The sequence below is a fragment of the Hemibagrus wyckioides genome, unplaced genomic scaffold (assembly GCF_019097595.1).
Source record: "Hemibagrus wyckioides isolate EC202008001 unplaced genomic scaffold, SWU_Hwy_1.0 Contig12, whole genome shotgun sequence".
Lineage (NCBI taxonomy): Eukaryota > Metazoa > Chordata > Actinopteri > Siluriformes > Bagridae > Hemibagrus > Hemibagrus wyckioides.
In genome coordinates, this window is record NW_026690772.1 from 426,001 (window position 1) to 446,694 (window position 20,694).

The 20,694-nt window shown below is 38.5% G+C and overlaps 2 non-coding genes across 2 annotated transcripts; one reads left to right on the forward strand and one right to left on the reverse strand.

The window, feature by feature from the left end:
- Nucleotides 1-1,777: 1,777 nt before the first annotated feature.
- On the reverse strand, nt 1,778-1,849 carry trnap-cgg (transfer RNA proline (anticodon CGG)). The gene has a single exon. It is a non-coding gene; the product is annotated as a tRNA-Pro (tRNA).
- Nucleotides 1,850-19,842: 17,993 nt separating this feature from the next.
- On the forward strand, nt 19,843-19,956 carry trnal-caa (transfer RNA leucine (anticodon CAA)). The gene is made up of 2 exons: nt 19,843-19,880; nt 19,911-19,956. It is a non-coding gene; the product is annotated as a tRNA-Leu (tRNA).
- Nucleotides 19,957-20,694: the final 738 nt, after the last annotated feature.

Here is a 20,694-nt window from a genome sequence, read left to right on the forward strand (position 1 = left end):
AAGCGCTATACAAATAAAATTGAATTGAATTGAATTGATTGCAACAGACTGGGATGCAAGTTCATATCAGCAAACCTTGTCAACAAGAGCCTAAGCCTTTCAAACCTTTCCTGGGTTTGGATCTTGAATCACGTCTGGTAATGGAAGCATGCGTGGTACAACCATTGCGACCGCCTGCCAGAGTGCCTCTCTTTCCCGACCTGGCAGGCCTCCCTTGACCACAGCCCCACAACCCTCCAAGTGCATGGGTAGCGTCGCCAAAAAAAACCATGGTTATTAATTAATGTAATTAATTAACTGATTAAATATGATTGTGATAGTTAAAACTATTGATAAACTGATGAAAATGAATGACCTGTAACTAGAGTGAGAATCAGTGGTATGTATCTCACTATGTACAGTAAGTTGTATAGTTGATCCATTTCTGAACACAGCTCTGTGAGGATTCTGTATAATAGTGCTGTATGTGCTGAACTTTACACGTCTCTAGAAGGACACACCCAGGAAGTGATGCAGTTTTAGAGTTATTTTGTACAGATCACTTCACACAGTGTCAGTGACAGAAATCTAGAGTCATTATGGCTGGTGTTGTATTTCAAGATTCATCATCTATACAATACTATAAGCCTTTATCTGTTTGTGTGGTTTTTAAATTATTTGTACATTTATAAATAATTATGATAATTTGCTGTGGAAAATCATAGGAAACTGATCCAGATTTAAACAAAATCTCTCATAAGTAAATTTGCTGTGTCTATAACCAAAAGGTAATTAAATTCAGTTCAATTCAATTCAGTTCACTTCATTTTTATTTGTACAGCACTTTTAACAATGGACATTGTCTCAAAGCAGCTTTACAGAAATACAGAAATTCAGAATAGAAATTACAAAGTTGAAAATTAACTTTACCCCTAATGAGCAACTCTGAGGCAACAGCGGCAAGAAAAAACTCTGTGAGACGATATGAGGAAGACTCAAATGTGAACCCATCCTCATCTGGGTGATACCAGAGAGTGTGATTATGAATAAATTACCTTCTAATTGTATATTATCAAACATTAAAAGCAGCAGAGGAGATGATCAGATCCACTTGTTTAGTTTTATCATCAACTTTAGCAGACAGACGTGGTGGCATAGGGATTTACCTCCACATGGAGTGATGAAAAAAGGAATTCAGGTTTAGATTTTGGATGTTGTTTGTACCATTGTAGGTTGTTTACTGAACCACTGTCTTTGTTGCTGCAGGACAGAGTAACATCATCACCTTCATCTACAACTTTATGAGTGAAAAGTGGTTCTAATAAATCTGCCATGGAGTCACCTGTTATAGAGAAGAGAACATAATAATTTTTTAGTTTTGAGTTATATAACTCATATTCTATTTTTCTTAACATCACACAGGCTAATTAATCATTAATTTATTATCTCCTTTCTGAAAAGATCAATGTTAACTTACCTAATGAAAGCCACAGACACATGAATATAACAGTGAACATGATGAATGGTGTTAGTAAAATGACAATATTCTGAGGTCTTTCTGTACTCTATTATATTAATATTTCAGAGGTTCATGTCTCCACAAAGTGTGACATTCTCCATCCCGCTCCCTGTATTCCAGAGAGAGGCTCCAGGTTGGAGCTTTAATTTTCAGAGGTAATTAACAGTGGGATTTGAACCTTCTTGGACCTCTGGAGAAACAAGCTTCCAAGCAAGAACCAAGCCGGCAGTGCAAGTTTCCATGAGTTTTATCCCAACCACTCTATTCCATTTAAAACCAGGGCTCATCCGGGATTTGAACCCGGGACCTCTCACACCCGAAGCGAGAATCATACCCCTAGACCAACGAGCCAGGTCGTCCCTGTGGAGCTTGCTGTGCGCCAATGGAGGTTCACTGTACTCTGTAACTGTATGACCTTCCTGTTCATATGGACTGGGGTCCGAGTAAAAGGAACTCAGTTACACAAAGTCAAGTTAACAATAAAGCGAGGGCTCCTGTGGGATTTGAACATTTTTGGAATCGAGACGCTAAGTATGAACCAAGTAAGCAGCTCTTGCCATTGGGCCAAATATGTCATTAATCTCGGTGGACATGAAGATCAAAATCAATTCTTGTAGAACAAGCTTGCTTTAGTGTCAGGTGGAGGTTTCAGTATAGGTCAAGTTTACAGGATTGTAGCTTCTTTGCTGGAAACTGTACTGTTGCTCCAGTATAGCTTGGTGAATATTATGAGGCTTCAAGTAGTTTCTGTGACATTTGCAGTAAGTTTAAAAATGATTCCAGTTGGTAATAAAATTGAATTAGCTGGTTGCTAATGAAACTCAGGTGGCTGGTGGGGTATGGTTTGGTAACTGTTACAAGGTCTCATCTGTTCGATAGGGTGACACTAGGAAGCTGTAATGGAGTCCCATGTGGTTGCTATGGATTTTAAAAAATATTTTAGTATGATTTATGTCATTTACATGGTTGTTACTGTAGTCTTAGATTTCTGTTCTTGGTGAACAGGAATGAAACCCGATGTGGTCTTTAGCTGTTGTAGCTCATCTACCTCAAGAATTGATTATGGGGCACTATTTCAGTGGAGCTTATTTATTTCCTGATTGTGTGATGGAGACTGTGTTTTTATTTTCCACAATTCTTATTCTTAGTTATACATACTTTCAGGTATCCTGTAATTTCCCTTTTTATATTCCTGTAATATAAAAAAATATATTAAAGATCCTGCAAAGACACACATGATGAACACATTAAATCTCATGCTGAGAAACAAACAAACAAACATAAAATAAAATAAAAATAAATCAGATCAGCTGCTTGTCAAAAGAGTTGTACAATATGCACATTTTTATTCCTAGAACAGAATCAAATTCCAGCATGTGATCTTTACACTGTCATTAAGTAAATAAACCATCAAACCTGCCACTATTGTTTATGAGAACTGCACTTAATACTGCAGAGGGAGTGAACATGTGGCTTCTTCAAACACACACCTAACTTTTCTATCTGTATTTGGATTCACTTAGAATGTTTTGTCTATTCACTTCAAATAAAGTATTCATATATGGTTATATACATACATTTCTATTGGATCAATAATCAGAATGCTGATGTTATGCATAGCTTCCAGTCTTTTCTTCTTATTGTGATTCTTTAACACTTTCATGTTTGAGGTCTCTGTAGGTTTTTGGACAGTGAAGTTGACTTTCCTGTCACTGTGGGCTGCAAGGCGCAGTAGTACAGTGCAGAGTCTGATACTGAAGCAGGCGAGATCTCCAAATCCACACGCTTCAGACTCTTATGAACTTTAGCAGACAAATGAGGATGAGGAGTATCACCTGTCTGATTCACTCCCGATTCCGTCAATAGAACGAGGAATTCTGGTGCTGCATTGGAATATTGTCGATACCACTGTAGATTGTTCATAGAAACAGTGTATTTATAATCACAGGAGAGTGTAACTGCTTGCTCCTCTTTACCATAGACAGCAGAAGATGTTGGAGTAATGCTGTCCTGTGTGCTCTCACCTGAAGAGGACATTTATTTCAGAATATTATCATTTTATATTATACAGTATACATACAGTACATGCTTACAATCTAAAACACTCACACATGGAAACATTTCTTTACTAGTTATAAAACATTTAAACATGATATATGGGGATATATAAAATATAAGCTTACCTATGAACATGGTAAAAAACAGAAACACAGAAAGCCATCATGTTTTAATTTCCTCTGTTCTTCTGAAAGTTTCCTTTTTATGTTATTGTAAATGTCAAGTTTCCTTCTACTCTGTCTTCAGTGAAGCATCTAAGCATTTCTTGTGTACAAAGCCTCAACTGTAGCTTCCCTCTGTTTTAACCAATCAGAGTGCAGGATTTGCCGCATTATGTAAAATACACACACGTTCTAAAAGAATTTAATGAGCAAAAGATTCATATATTTAGTTCCTGTATTTCCTATTTCTATGAACTTAAACCTTTTCTAATCTACAAAATATATTGTTGCAATTACAAACAATTCTTATTGTGAAATTAAATTCTTCAGCAGATTTATAGTACACCCTTAAAGTCTAAACAAAACACCAGAGGTACTGTAGGGATTGATAGGATTTTAAAAAATTCCCCATAAAATTATAATAATATAAAACCCCTAACAAGGTGGTGTTTGAGAGCATGTGCACAAATACATAAGCATCTTGTATTAAGCTCAAGATTCTGCAGTAATTCAAGTGTTTCAGTCGGACTGCACTCCACACACCATGTATCTGTGCTGAAGCTTTGTTCAGGTTTAATGTTCATGGCTACTTTAACACTCCACATGGTTCTGTTGTGTCCAGGTCCAATCAGGTTCAGTTCTAGAGTATTTTCATGTCATGTACTGCCATCTGCAGGAGCTGAATTTAAATAGACATATACATTATTTACATCAAGAACCATCAATATATTTTAAAACAAAAGTATTGCTCACCACGCTGGGAATAGTTCACACTTTCAATTCACAGATTCATTTGGAATCATTACAGCATTTCAGCATATCAGAACACAAGAATAACCCGTCTTTTTCTTTTTTATCTGTATTTCTGACATTAACCTAGACAAAAACAAGTCCTCAGATTCAGCATCCTTAAAGAGACAAATTTGCTGGTGTGCTTGTGATTATTGTCCTTTAATATGACCCAGTTTCAGCACAACATAAGCTCATGGACAGTCTTACATTTGTCTCAAGAATATTCTAATATAAAGTGGAGATCATCAATGTCCAAATGATTAAAAGTTTTCTAGAGCCTGTGGCTGCAAAACAACCGAATCCTCACCCCTCCACCAACATGACACTTGGTATGAGGTGTTTGTTGTGATAAACTCTGTTTGACCTTCACCAAACATGAAACTATGAATAATGATTAACCATCAGTCCAAAAAAATATTGTTCCCGAATTTGTTAAGATGCTGCCATTTTTTTTGTAGAGAAAGGGCTTCTTCCTCTCACCTCTTCCATGAAAGCCATATGTGGAGGCAGGACTGAGGTGGAGCACAGGTTTGTGAATGGAAGGTGGTGCAGGGAAGAGTAAGTGCTGTTTCCACAGGTCAGGGTCGTAACACTTAAGACCTGGGAAATGCAACTGTGAATGGATTTTTGCTGATCCATTTAAAATTTGGCAGACATTGTACATCCATTTAACTGAAAATACAAATGTTAATACACAATTTCCATTTTCATTTCATTTTCACTCAATCTTGATGAATTTCATTATGATCAATAAAAGGAAAGCAAATTTGACTAACACTTTCCTTATTCATCCATTTTAACTTCTTGTAACTATACAATGGAATTATGGTCTGGAGTGCTCACATTTTGTTCTGGATCTTAGTTCACATTTGGTAAAGTAACATACATTTATACACACAGGTATAATAAACACATGAAAGAATAAATAAATATATGAATGGAAAAAAATTACAGGATATATAATTATAGGATATTGTTTGTACCAATAAAGCAGAATGTTATCTCTGCTTCACTTATATGAACATTTCAGAGTAACAGTGTACTGAATAAACAAAAAGTAACCATGTGCCGTTATCATGAATTAAAGTTTAAACCTAATGTCATGTATTGGAGTTGAGTTGAAAATCAACATTTTATATATATACACATATCTTGATGTATAGAAATGATCTGACCGAGGCTGTAATAGATGCAAATGAAATACTTTATTAGAGTTAGGATAGGAGGATGATGAGAGGAGGGTTAATATTGGTTGAAATGACAAACACAGATAATTCATTAACACTAAACCTGGAAATGTAACGAGAAAGCAATTATTTCTAGTGAGAATGATAAAATGCTACACAGGCTACAACTGACTGTGCAATTCTGGTCCTAAAGTCCTGGGATCGTTGTGCAGACCTGTCAAGGGGAAAAAGAAGAGAGATATTTTAAAATGTGACAATTGAAATGTTACAAAATCAATTTATACTCATCTGTGGAACTCTTGAGCAATGTAGGGACAAAATATGAACTGTAACAAAGTATGGAATGGGAACTTGTGCAATAAATTGTGTGTTTGTGTGTGTGTGTTGTGTTGGTGGGTACTGGGAAGGTGTAGAAGTAAGGGAAGGACATTGCCAAGAGCCTCTCCAAAGTCTTCACCATCTTCTTCTCGACATGCTGCCCGAGGAGATGCCTAACCGTGCTGGCTAAAGCTGGCGGGTCGGTGTAGAGCTCCAGGGGCTGAGAGAACAGTACCACAAAAAGGCCTGTAAGCTGATCCTATCAACAAATTACACAAACACAAATCCAGTGTAATGTCACTGTCTTAGAGATACAATGCTGACCATTTGTGTATCGTGGCATCAGAAGATATTTGAACACTTACAATAAGCACTGTGAAGTAGATCTTTGCTCCAGGCTCCCGAACGTCTACATCCCACTTGATGAGCGCCAGCAGGCGCTCCGAGAGTCCTCCCTGAAGCTTTAGGAAAGGGAGACGACAAGCTCTGTTAATTCCAGGGTTTAAAATATGGGAAAACAAAATGAAATAAAATAGATCCTGTTCTCAAACTACATTCAAGCATCGCTTTTAAATCTCCCGATAAGACGCTTACTGGCTGAGGCGTTAAGCCCTTCGTGAAGTATCCGCAGAGAAGCAGCTCGTAAAACACGTCCACGAGGTTGTAGTGGTAGGCCTGCAGAGAGCAGAAAAGTTACAAAAAGAAATTAACTTTACATAATGGAGTCCTAATGGAGTTCTCTATTATCAAAGTCTTTCAGATTTAAACAGCTGTCATGTTACACAGGCATTCATAAGCTTACACAGGACCCGGAGAGCTCTGCTTTGATGGAGTCCCGATGAGAAGGAGTCCTCAGGAACCGAATCGGAGCCACGGAGGCCAGCTGTACGCCAACTGCATCCTGTTAAAACGTAAAAAACAAAAAAATCTCTGTAATTCACTTATGGTGTTCTAGATGGCTACTTAATTTACACCTTAACACGAAGCAGGATGTAAGACTAAACATGTCCTGTTCTCCAAAAAAGATGATGTACTGTACATTTCCTCCCGCCGCCCCATCATAAGTGCTTCTTCTCATCGCAGTTTCATAATAACACATCTAACATTCTGTCACGTTCCTTACAGTAAAAACAGCTTGAGTAAAATAAAGGAAAGGTTTGTTTACCGGTTAAAAGGTTTGCATTACTCATTACGATATTTATCTTAAACGTCAGAGAGACCCTGATGTTTCTAGTGTTTTTTTTGTTCTGCTGTAGGTACTTGTGCTCTGAGACTCTGGGACTCAGAGACTGAGGGAGATGTCTGTTGTTCTGTCTCTGCAGGAAATTGAATCGCTTTTGGGATTTTCTGGCCCAGAAAAGATCCTAGGTGATTTGCACCCCCATACCTGGAAGCTTTCAGTTTAGCCAAGAATGGCATTCAAGCCCAGATTGTCTCCCACTACCTGGACAACTGTGAACTTAACAACACCATGAAATTCGGGGGTATCAACAGTGATGCCATCCCTCTCAAGACACCTGATCTCTTCAACAATAGGGCACAGCACTGCATCAAGACCATAGGTTGAATTGCATTATCTGATTTGAAAACTGCTAGAAGGAAGTGTGACCGTAAACTTGATAGCAGGTCTGGTGGCAAGCTCTTCATGATGAAATATATAAATCCTAACTTGTGAATCCCAGTCTTCGATCCAAGGGGATTGACAGTTTCACAGTCATCACTATACAGCAGTAGCAGAACTGAAACCTCAAGAATAGTGGATACGTTTTACAAAACTCCCCATCAAAGACATCCTAAAGTGCATCACCCTCTCTCTGCTGCCATTCTATCATGGCCTTCAAAATACCAGGAATTTCAAGTAGCTTGACAAGAAGGCACTGTAGTGGAATACGCTGATAGGAATCAGGAACTGCAACTTGTCGGACAGTGCCAGTGGTGGAATCCCATTGCTGTACATAGGAAACCCCAGGCAAAAACTCCTCAACTGGCTGAATAAAGTTTCCTGATTTAGCAAAATACTGCATCTGTTTATAGTCTGTTTCCAGTTCTCTGAAAGGCTCAGCTGCAAGAGCATGAGCTCTTCTACTTTTGGGCTTTGATCAAGACCAAACTGACTAAATAACGACATAGTCTGCAATTGTAGTCTGCTCACAATATCGAAGATTAAACTAGAGGTCTGTTGTACCACAAAGTTTAAGTTAGAAAATGTCTGGGCAGATCTAGACTTCAGATTAGCTAAAAAAAAAAAAGGGTCACCCATTCGATAATGTCCTCTTGCTGTAGTTCATCCCATTCATCCTCAACTTCCTGTCCTAACTCCTCTTCGGCATTAAGTTCATCATCAGGCAGGGCCAGCTGTTCGAGAGGCTCATCAAGAATCTGTTCAACTTGGTTTTCATGCTGCTCACTAGGTGTCTTCTGTAAGACCTGATGTAAGAAAAAGTTCTGCCACAACCATTTTCACTACATTGGAAATATGTTGATGAACTGTTTATATGGTGTACTGCTTGTAAATGTTTAAAGATACTCCTGACATCCCCAGGAATTTGCCTTTTACACCAAAAGCAAACATATGCCTTGGGAACGTTTAAAAAATGATCTGCTAAAATAATAGTGCAAAAAGTGGGGAAAATTAAGCCCTTTCCATTTGCAGTGACCGTAACTACTTACAAATTCTCTGAAGTATTCCATGAACTTTAGCCTTGGGCCAATTTTTGGGATTATGCAGTTGATGGTCCCCTCATCTAAAAGCAGAAAGCTTTCTTCATCTATTGCCTGATCTGAAAGACAAAATGACACAGAACACAAAGACATCTTGTCAACATTAAAATCATGGAAGCTAGTTATAATAATAATAATAAGAATAGTTATAATAATATTGTCATAACTCGGGAGAAATGCGGGAGAATTTTGATCACGGAGTAAATGGGGAGAGGGTAACGTTAATAGCTATTGTCAGCTAGAGTCAGCTAAACTATCAAGCTATATAGCTCAGACCAGGCTGAAAGTTCGAGTGTAACGTTAACACGGTAACAGTAATAAATGTTACAAACACAATGATAATTTTTTCTGTCATATGTGACTTAAGTGGGAGAAAATGTGTATACAGACCTTGTATTTAGCGTTATTTTCGCTTAAATGCATGAGGGAGATGAACCGTCAGCGGTGTTGGAGCCCAAAAGAGAAGACACGAAGTTGACACAGCTGTTGAATACACCGCTGAACTTTGGGGGAGGGGCGGTCTTGTCTGTGATGTGTCAGCAGTCACTAGCTAACCCAACCCAAACCCAGCGGCTGGGTTACACAAAAAGTACCCAATTCTCTGTAAATAACCCAGAAAAATGACCCAACAGAGGCAACCCAGCATTTGGGTAGAAAAAATAACCCAGCATTTTTTAATGTATACAGTTAATCATGCTAAAGCTGGTGAATCTGATCAAATCTGTTGCTTCAGGTCTTAGCTAGCCACTGAGCTGAAATTTTCAAATTTTCAAGCATGCAGTTATAGCTTTTTTCATAACCTTATGTTAAATGTTAATTAAAAACAAAGTACCTGCTTCAGTAAATCCAAATACATTTTTTAAATCAGGGATGTCAAAAAACATAAGTTCACATTTATTAAATTACTAAACCTTTTAAACTATCAAAACTCTATCAACTTAACAAAAGAATATTAGTTAGGAGACCTGTGACCTTACTTAGTAAATTGAGTTAAGTCAACTACTTGGGTTAAAAGTTGAGTTAACTCAAAAATGCTGTGCAGCAAGTTGCCTTAAAATTTTAAGTTGAGTCAACGTTGTATTTTTTACAGTGCAGTTGCTTTGGGAGTATAATGGTATAATGTGACCAAACTCTACTTAGCTACTTCCCATAAATTTTCCAATATAAAATCAAACATTTAAAACCAAGATTTTTTACCACAACTCTGCTCAAAACACATATCGGCTGTGATTACCTCCGACCAGATCTCAGGGTGCTGATATAACAGCATTCCCTTTTGTTTTTATATTGTTTAATATCTCACATAGTTAAAACATTTTAGACAATAAAAGCACATACTGCACTCATAAAATAAAGGACAATAAAATTCTTTACAAAGTGGTCAAAAGCAGAGCTTGCAAACACTGAACATTGTCTGTAAGTTTAGTACAGCTTTCCTAATTCAGTTCTCTTTAAAATTGTCTTCTAATAAAACTATTCTAAGACCAATTTAACATTAGGTAAACTTGACATTGTTCAAAACATCCTTATAGATATTTTTCTTTTTCAACAATTGGAAATCACTGAACTATCAATGTAGTACTGAAAAATTTCCTTTAGAGTTCTCTTAAAGACAGCTCTATTTACTCTAGCTCAACTCAGGAATGGTTTACCATGGGGGAAAAATCACATCATAGCAATGATTTTACTATTACTGCATCAGGCGATTTTTTAGTGATTGGATTTTAGGTTTGAGTGACTTGTGGCCAAGAGACAAAATCACTCTCTGTATGAAATCAAATGTGCTCTTCAGAGCTGCAGGATACTCTAAGTTTAGATCATAAATCAGTCCAAAGAGCAGACACATTGCTTGTGGAAGATTTTCCACATCATCCACAACCATGGTACCTTCCAAAATAATAGCTGTTGTTTTGGCATCAAGATGCAGGGAGTAGGGTAATGTTGCAGTTGCAGAGTGCTTGGGAATCACCAGTCAAAATTCCAATTGCAATTTCGGACATTTCTTCATTGTCATCACAGTCCTAAAAACAGGGCATATAGCAAAAATAAGGTCAAAGTAAGACACAAAACATCTTTTAAGAGCATATACTCACAGTAAAATGTGAAACAAAATTAATAACACTACAATATGTCTAAATGTACAGGCCTTTTCAATCAGGACACAGCAGTGGATGCAGGAACGAATACAGACATTCAAACCACTGCATGAAAAGACAATAAATCAAACGGAAGGCCAGCTATATAAACTAAAACCTATTCTAAAACTCACAATTTGATATTTGAAAAGTTATCAAAATACACAATTATGGAGGAGAATTGACTGAATTTTTAAAAAAATTTTCTTTCTTTCAATCTAATCTCCTTTCTGTATTTTATATTTATTTTACTGTACTTTCTTACCTCTTTTACTGACTTCATCTCTGTTGCATCTGTCCTTTATTCTTCCTACCTGTCTAAATTTCCAACCTCCTGTTTATTGTCCTTCTTACTATTGTTTTTCTTTCTTTTCTTTATGTATTATAAAATGTCTTCTTACTGTCTTTTTTTCTTAATTTATCTTTACTTTCTTTTCTCTACCCCAGGTGTAGGCAAGTTCGGTCCTAGAGAGCAGTCCTGCAGATTTCAGCTCCAACCCTGAAAAAAAGATTTGCTTGCCTGTAGCATTAGTAATCCTGAAAACCTTGATTAGCTTGTTCAGATGTGTTTGATTAGGGTTGGAGCTGAACTCTGCAGGATTGCGGCTCTCTAGGACCTACCCCTGCTCTACCCCTTCTGTGTTTCAGTTTCCGTACTGTTTAGATCTCAAAACTGTTTAAAGAGCAGTTTGCCTGTCGAAACTACTTACAAAACAGGTCTTGTAAAAATCGGTGGGGTCCTCTCCAAGAAGGAATGGTAATCCATAGAGAACGGCTGTTCGTCTCACGTTGATGTTGGATTTCTGCAAAGTTATGAAAATTATTATTTAATAGCGCTCATGGCACTAACACAACACAAAGCAAAGAACAACAGCAAAAGCAACAGTTGTTTTAATATAAAAAAAAATTGTGATGTGTGTGAGGAGCTTACATCATTTTTAATCTGGTGCAAAATCTTCTTAAGTTTGGATAAAATTCTGTCATCATTCACTTGCCCTCTGGTTTTTCCAAACCTGTATAAATGTCTTTGTCCAGCCGAACGCAAAGGAAGATGTTTGTGAGAATGTCAGTAACCAAACAGATCTCATCCCCCATTTACTACCATAATAGGAAAAATAAATACTATGGAAGTAAATGGGGGATGAGATCTGTTTGGTTACTGAAATTCTTACAAATACGTTCTTTTGTGTTCAGCAGAACTAAAACATTTATACAGGTTTGAAACTATCTGAGTAAATGACAGTTTTAATTTTGGGTGAACTATTTCTTTAATGATCCATAAAACCAAGAATATTTATTCACCTGACTCTGTGTGAAAAGGGCTGGCCACCTTTCCACTGTATTCTTCACTGCAGGTTCCTTCTCTATCAGTTCCTTTCTACACAAGGCAAATGTAGAATTCATGTTCTGGGCTAGTGCAGAATTAACATGACGTTTCTTCATGTCTTCCACCATCTCCTTCCTTTTAGACTCCATGCTGGCTTCATCTTCACCATCAGGGAAGTTCGGTAGAAAGTTGATTTCAAACCTCTTGTGATGTTTCTCTGAGGCTGCTGTCCCCTTCTTTTCCAACCATTTATGGATATCTCCAAACATCCAGCTTGATGCAGTTTTGAGTGGTAGTTACCCATTTTCCATCTGAGGCTATCATACCACCTATTCCGCCCCTTAGATGAGCTCTCCTGACACTTGTAGATATGTTTTATCTCGCATGTATTGTAGATTTCCCTGATGTAATCTGTATTCAACGTCAACAGGAAAAGTAGGGATCTCAAAATATTCTGGCCATGCAGTCCATAGACTATGAGATGAATGATCATCAGAAGCCACAGACAGGACTTCAGTGTCAGCTGTGTTAGGGGTTGTTGTCATCACAGTTCCATGTGGGCTTATCTGGCAAGTCAGCAATGTAGGTAAGATTCACAAGGGAATTGCTGAATTCTGGATCTTCATACTGAAGCTTTTCTTCAAGTTGCTCCATCAGGGAGTCAACTGTCTGTGGTTTCGCAGGAAGTATGATTTTTCTGATGTCATTTTCACAAACTATAACTCAGAGTACAGTCCTTGTCTCCATATTTATTCTCTCTACAAAGGTTAAAGAATTGGGTTGGTTTTCTTAAATTAAAGTAATAGCTTCAACAGAAAAACAGTTGTCCAATTGCATAATTCTAAACCCATCCTTTGAAAAAAATGATTTGAAAAGTTTCACTCATCCTTGTTTAAATGTACTTTAAAAAGTACACAAAATAATTAATAATTTAATGTGACATCTGCCATACAGTCCAAGCATTTAAGGCAAATAAATTGGTTTGCTGAGAAATCAACTTCAATATATAATCCATTTCACTGGATCAACCCTTCACATAGAATAGCATTTAACTGCTGCTCTCTCAGGAGTGCATGCAGGATATGACCATTTAAAGAAAATGAATTACATTTCAGTTTGTTTCTTAATAAACCCATTGATACTATTCAAACACTTGAAGTTGAATGAAATTATATGATGCTTTTGTGTCCTCCTGAAGTTTGAGAAGCAATGCTTGCTATCTTCTTACATAGTAGTCAGACATCAGCAATCAGAAATCATTTCAAAAATAAGCCTTTTTGTCTTCCAAGTAAGAATGAGAGTAAATAATTTTTCAATAATTTCAAGTCTCTTTAAGCCTGAATTATCATTCATTCAGCATATGATATAATGTTTGAGTGTAACACAGGTCCTTACACGAAGTTTATAAGAGTTCTGAGAGTTTGGTGATTGTCAGTGATAGCACATGACAGCAAAGTTCAAAAGAACGCAGGTGCTGAATGTACCAACATGTCAGATCTTTACACACAAACAGAACAGCACTGTTGATGACAAGAATTTTGAAAAAACTGTCTGAAATCAGACAGGCCTGGAAAAGTACCAACAGATACAACCATATCTGGATTATACTTGATTCCATCAATGCTCACAGATGATGCTGTGAGGACAGGATATCAAGGGCCACCATGAGGGGCAGAAGTCTAATAAATGCCCAATTCTCATGGGCATTACCCCCAGTGGTACCTTATGAGGCAAATGTGCCTGGGATGATCTGAGGCTGATAAACTTTGTCTGAGAATTTGTAAGGTAACTGCTTGATAGCTTGAGTCAGGGATTCAAGAGATATTAATTTCCTTGATACCAAATCATTAATGCACAAGGACATTTCAATAGGGATGACACCCTCCATAAGGTTGTGCATTATGTCAGGTGGAAAACCACCAACTGTGTGAAAATGTTCCAACCTTTCACTTAACACACAGCCACCTTTCACACCATGTTCCCGACCAGACCTCCTTCTCCTGGATTTCACTCCTCTTTGCAAAGCAGAACCGACATGGGTGCTCAACACTGAAACTCTCCTGTAGTCCTGCAAAAGAATGTGCACCCAGATTATCAGATGAAACAAAAAGCAAACTTCCTTTCAAACAGTCTCCTAACTGTTCAATATATACACCATGCTTTTCAAGAGTTTCAAGGTCCCTAACAAGTGGGTGCAAGATGTCTTTGTAACCATGATGTTAAATTGCACTAGCTCTGCATAAAAATGCTAGCTGAATTGACTGAAGTGATGAAAGATCTTTTGAGGAAAGGTTGGCTAGAACCCAATAGAGAGCAAATATTTTATGTTTCTTTTGAGAAGTGCCAAGGGGATTGGCAAGCTCAAATTCATCAAAATAAAGACCTAGGACAATCCTGAAGGTCTCAGTGTTGAAAAAGTCATTTTCTTGATACTGAGAGAATCCATGGCCACTTCCAGAACAGCGGAGACTCCCGGCACATGTGGCAGGGCATCCAGGCGATCACCAACTACAGAACATCACCACCTGCCTGTGACAGTGACGACTCCCTTCCAGATGCGCTGAACGACTTCTACGCTCGGTTTGAGGCACAGAACAACACAACAGCGAGGAAGACCATCCCTCCTCCAAACGACCAGGTGCTCTGTCTCACCACAGCTGATGTGAAGAGAACTCTATGCAGAGTTAACCCACGGAAGTCTGCTGGACCAGACAACATTCCTGGCAGAGTGCTGAGGGAGTGTGAGGAGCAGCTGGCATATGTCTTCACTGACATCTTCAACATCTTGCTGAGCAGCTCCATCATCCCAATGTGCCTCAAGACAATGACCATCGTCCCTGTGCCTAAGAAGTCTACGGTTTCCTGCCTCAATGACTATCAACCCGTCGCTCTCACACCAATTGTGATGAAATGCTTCGAGAGGCTCGTCCTGAGGCACATCAAGTCACAGCTACCACCCTCACTGGACCCCTTGCAGTTTGCGTATCGTCCTAACCGCTCCACAGATGACACCATCACCACAACCCTCCATCTTGCCCTCACACACCTGGACTGTAAAGACTCCTACGTTCGAATGCTGTTCATAGATTTCAGTTCAGCATTCAACACAATCATCCCTCAGTGGCTGATTGAGAAGCTGAGCCTGCTGGGCCTGAACACCTCTCTCTGCAACTGGATCCTGGATTTCCTGACTGGGAGACCTCAGTCTGTCCGGATCAGGAACAGCATCTCCAGCACCACCACACTGAGCACTGGAGCTCCTCAGGTCTGTGTGCTCAGTCCACTGCTGTTCACTCTGCTGACTCACGACTGTGCAGCAATGCACAGATCCAACCACACTGTCAAGTTCGCCGATGACACAACTGTGGTGGGTCTCATCAGTAAGAGCAGTGAGTCAGCTTACAGAGAGGAGGTGCAACATCTAACAGCCTGGTGCAGAGCCAATAACCTCTCCCTGAACGTTGACAAGACTAAAGAGATGGTGGTTGACTTCAGGAGAGCACAGAGTGACCATTCTTCGCTGTTCATCGATGGATCCTCGGTGGAGATCGTCAAGAGCACCAAATTCCTTGGTGTTCATCTGGCAGAGAACTTCACCTGGTCACTCAACACCAGCTCCATCACCAAGAAAGCCCAGCAGCGCCTCTACTTCCTGAGGAGGCTGAGGAAAGCCCATCTCCCTCCCCTCATCCTGACTGTGTTCTACAGAGGGACCATCGAGAGCGTCCTGAGCAGCTGCATCACTGCCTGGTTTGGGAACTGCACCGTCTCGGATCGCAAGACCCTTCAGTGGATAGTAAGGACAGCTGAGAAGATCATCGGAATCTCTCTCCCCTCTATCACGGACATTTACACCACACGCTGCATCTGCAAAGCTAACAGCATTGTGGCTGACCCCACACACCCCTCACACACACTCTTCACCCTCCTGCCATCTGGAAAGAGGTACCGGAGCATTCGGGCCCTCACAACCAGACTGTTGAACAGTTTCTTTCCTCAAGCCATCAGCCTCCTCAACACCCAGGACTGAACTGTAGAACAACTCTCTCTCACACACACACATAAACACACACACACACTCAAGACTGAACTGTACAAAACTCTCTGTCTCTCTCACACACATACACACACACACACACTCTCTCTCTCTCACCTGGATGGATACACTCACACACACACACACACATAATTTAAATTGTTCATTACTTGTGGCACTACCACTACCTGTCATACGCTGCTATAGTTATACTTATGTTTATTTCTATTTGCACTACCTCAACTGCTGCTGTTGAATTTATTTTGCACAATATTTTTTACATCATTTCTTTTTATCTTATTTTATTTCACTTATATTCCATTACACATGTTCTTTTCTTTCTTTTCGGCACTAAGTGTCCTGTGTTTTTGTGTTGCCTTTTGTTTGTATTTATTATTTTTGCACTGTCTTGTCTTCGATCTGTTTGCACCTAGCTGCACACTGTGCACTTTATGTGGCTAAGACAAACTTCTGTCCTAGCTCTGTGTTTTTTTTGTGTTTGATCTTTATGTTGTATGTTTCTGTAGCACCAGGTCCTGGTGAAACGTTATTTCATTTCACTATGTACTGCGTCAGCTATATGTGGTTGAAATGACAATAAAGCTTCTTGAATCTTGAATCTTGAGTGCCATCTCTGTAAGTCTTAAATTCATTAACTAATCGATCATTGCAAAGAACCCTATATAGAATGTCAGCCCAGTTTAGCATTTTCTGCAACATTTGCAGAACTGGCACATAAGAGACTGACTCTGAATCAAGCTTGTATTCAACTGGCATGGCAATCAGAAATTCACTCTGAAAATATGATGCTCCTCTGCTTATTGTGGAAAGAGGCTCACCATCTTTGGTCATTGTCAAGATGAAAGAAGTAAAATTTGATTTATATGTTGAATTATTTCCTGTGCAGCCAAATCAGAAACATGCAAAATCACCTGCATTTTGAGAGAGTGAGGCTATAATTTGAGAAAGAGTGAGGCTCCAACTGAGGACGCAATTCATCAAAGTTTTCAATCTCTATATCATTTATCTCCAAAAGTTCATCTACAGGATCAGCGCTCAAGGGCTATTCTTGTTGCACATTATCTACACTGTGTGTAGCAACATACAAGAGAACGTCAGATTTTAACTGCCCCTGATCAAATGCTCCATGCTCTCTACATTTATGGGAATTAAATGTAGAGTAGATATTGCTCTCAAAATTGCAATTGTTGTAGGGAAACTGCACAGTTCTATGATTTTTGAGATGCTGCCGCAAATGAGAAAAAAAATAGACTCTGTGCAGGGCTCCTCAAAACTGCAAAGTGGGCAGTGAAATATCAAAGGGATGTTATCACATGGACTGGATAGGCTACCATGTGCCTGATGTGAATGATGTTTTGTTAAGTGTACACTTATTGCATTAAATGATTTGAATGAGCACAGACAATCTGTGTAGAGACATGGAATTGGAGTACTTCTAGTGTAGCTTCCATGTTTTATTCTGTAGTGTTTCAACAGCTGAGCCCACTTTTCACACGAAAACAAGCAAAACCTACACTTCCACTGCATGAATTTAAGTCCCCAAAATAAGCACACACTAAATAAAAAACACAAAATATGGTACATGCTTGTTAATTAAGCTATCTTAATTCAGGCATCATGTTGTTCATTTCCATGTGAACCACACGTGCGGATCAAACGTTCTAGAAAGAATGTTCATAAAGGCCGCACAGGTTTTTACATATCATTAATGATAAACCATGAACTTACAACCGATTAAAATAGCTTAGAAATGTAATAAAACAAGTGTTCAGTAAAAGTCGATTTTTGCAACGTAGCACTGGTCGCATTTGACATAAAACTACTTCAGTGTGCCTTTTTATGTCTTTTCCTCTTTCCACACAACTAGCAAATAAAATTGTATTTAAGTTGTAAGAGACACTGATGTTTATAAACAGATCATTGTGAGCATACCTAGTCATTCTACTACATCCCTAAAACGTGCTGTTCTTTGAGTTCTTCTTCGTCAATGTCTTCTCCAAACACCTGTGTTCTGTCACATTGCGCATGCATGAGACAAAAGCGTGTTTAAGAAATTAGAAGAGTAATTCTAATTGTGATAGTAATAATAATTGTAATAGTAATTGTTTCGTCCTATGCTGAAACTTAACCAAAGGCCAGTAAATATATCAAGCTCTGTTCATACAAATATGGTGGATTGTGATGTAGCAGCAGCTGATTGGCAATAAGCTTAAATCTTACTGGTTTCCAGGTTATTTTATAGCGCAAAGGGGAAAAAGACCCAGAACCTATAAATAAATAAATAAATACTCTTAAGTACTCTTAAGTTTAGTTCACACTACACAGTCTAATCAATTTAAATCAACAAATTTTCTAAAGTCAGTTAAATTTACAAGTTTTTCTTGAGTAGATTCAACAATTACTTTTTACAGTGCATGTGTTTGACTGGTCTATACCACAAAAAGAAAATACTGTATATTACTGTTAAATTCTATGGTAACCTGCTTAAGATTTTACAAGTATGTTACTGTATCGTACTGTTTGGAAAAACAGTATGTTGCTGTTAGAATTTGGATGTAATTTTACAGTCTGTCACTGCTCGAAGTCCATGTTCATAGCTTGATATTGGCTAATATGGCCCACAAAAATTAATTTTGTTATAAATCATGATCATTTCTGAAAGTAATTGGATGAAAACATTCAGGGGGAAAAACACTATCTTATCTCTATTATCCCAATAGGTGGCAAAATAAGTCAACAAACATGATTTAATATACAGTATTATATATATAATCATGATATACTGTGTAATCCCAGTTAAGTTCATTTCAGGTCCAGGTTGTAACAGTACAAAATGTGAAAAAAATATATAAGCACTTAAAAATGTATATTTCTTTGCAGTATGTCTTTCAATAGATTATGCAGTATGTTGGCGATATATCCATGTGTACAATCAGAATATAGTATGTAGATGCTGATAAATGAACGGATTCAAGAGGAAATGTGTTTTTTGGTCACTAATCTGGTTTTATTTCTGGCCCACTTGTTCATTTCTTTGGCATGTCCCATGTTATCTTTTCTTGGTGAAACTAGTTTCTCTGTTGTCCTGGTTTCATGGTTGTTAAATTTTTTTAGCTACTTATTTGGGTAAACAGGTTCATTACATAATTATAGATACTTTAATGTAATGAACGTGAACAGAGTCAGAAACTTTAATTTAATGAAATACTTTGCAATTGTAGATTTAAATCAATCATGAGTAACCGAAAGGAAACAGTTACATGGAGGAAACCTTTGAGATGACATGAGGAAGAAACTTTATGACTTTAACTCATTAGACAATACAGGTTGTAGCTACTCAGGCAGTGAGGGCTTAACAGACATACATGAGACAGCGAAGGTTAAAATTCACAGTGTATTTATTTGGTGCACATAGGGAAAAAAAGAATCTTTGAGTACAAAATTCAGTGAAAATAGAAAAAGGAGCAAAATAGGGAAAACATGGTTACACAGCCATGGTTGATGGTTGATGGCTGAAAGGGGCTGAAAGGGGTCCAGGTACGGTGGAGCAGTGACGAGTGCAATGGCTTAGGGATGTGTTCCCTAAGTGTCAGGATGGCCGAGCGGTCTAAGGCGCCAGACTCAAGGTTCAAACCTTCCCCCTGATGTAAGGAGGATTCTGGTCTCCGAATGGAGGCGTGGGTTTGAATCCCACTTCTGACATGATCCTTTAGGGGCAGTGGTGGCTCAGGTGGTTAAGATCAGGGGTTCAAGCACCAGCACTGCCAAGTTGCCACTGTTGGGCCCTTGAGCAAGGCCCTTAACCCTCTCTGCTCCAGGGGCGCCCTGCTCTCTGACCCCAACCTCCAAGGATGGGATATGCGAAGAAAGAATTTCACCGTAATGTATATGTGAAAAATAAAGGCTGTTTCATTTCATTCATTTTCATTTAATTTCTTCGGTCTCCAACAGCTTTGCCATGCTTCACTCGCTCCACACCGCAGCCATGTGCTCCTCTGCTATCCAAAACATTGATGGTGCTGAACCAGCACAGTCTGTTCAGGTTTTTTATCAAGAAGAAAAACCTTAAAACATGTATCTTCAATTCAGTAAAACTTTCAATATAACAGAACTGTCAAAATTTTTGTACAGTGCAGCTGGATTTCCTGTCACTGTGGGTTAGGGTTAGAGCAGAGTAGCATAGTGCAGAGTCTGATACAGTTGCAGAGGAGATGAACAAATCCCCCTTTCTTCTCCATGGACTTTAATGTTGAATCAGAAAAAAACACTTTAGTCTAAAGTGAACAGTTGTTTTATATGTCTGAAATTAGTTTAGCTCCTGAGATTAACAATGGCAAGGGTTAAATATTTGTGCAGTATGAATGATAGAAGAACAGGCAGAGCCTATATTACAGAAGGTGCTCTTGTACTTGTCAGACCATAAGATCGCCATCTTGTGTT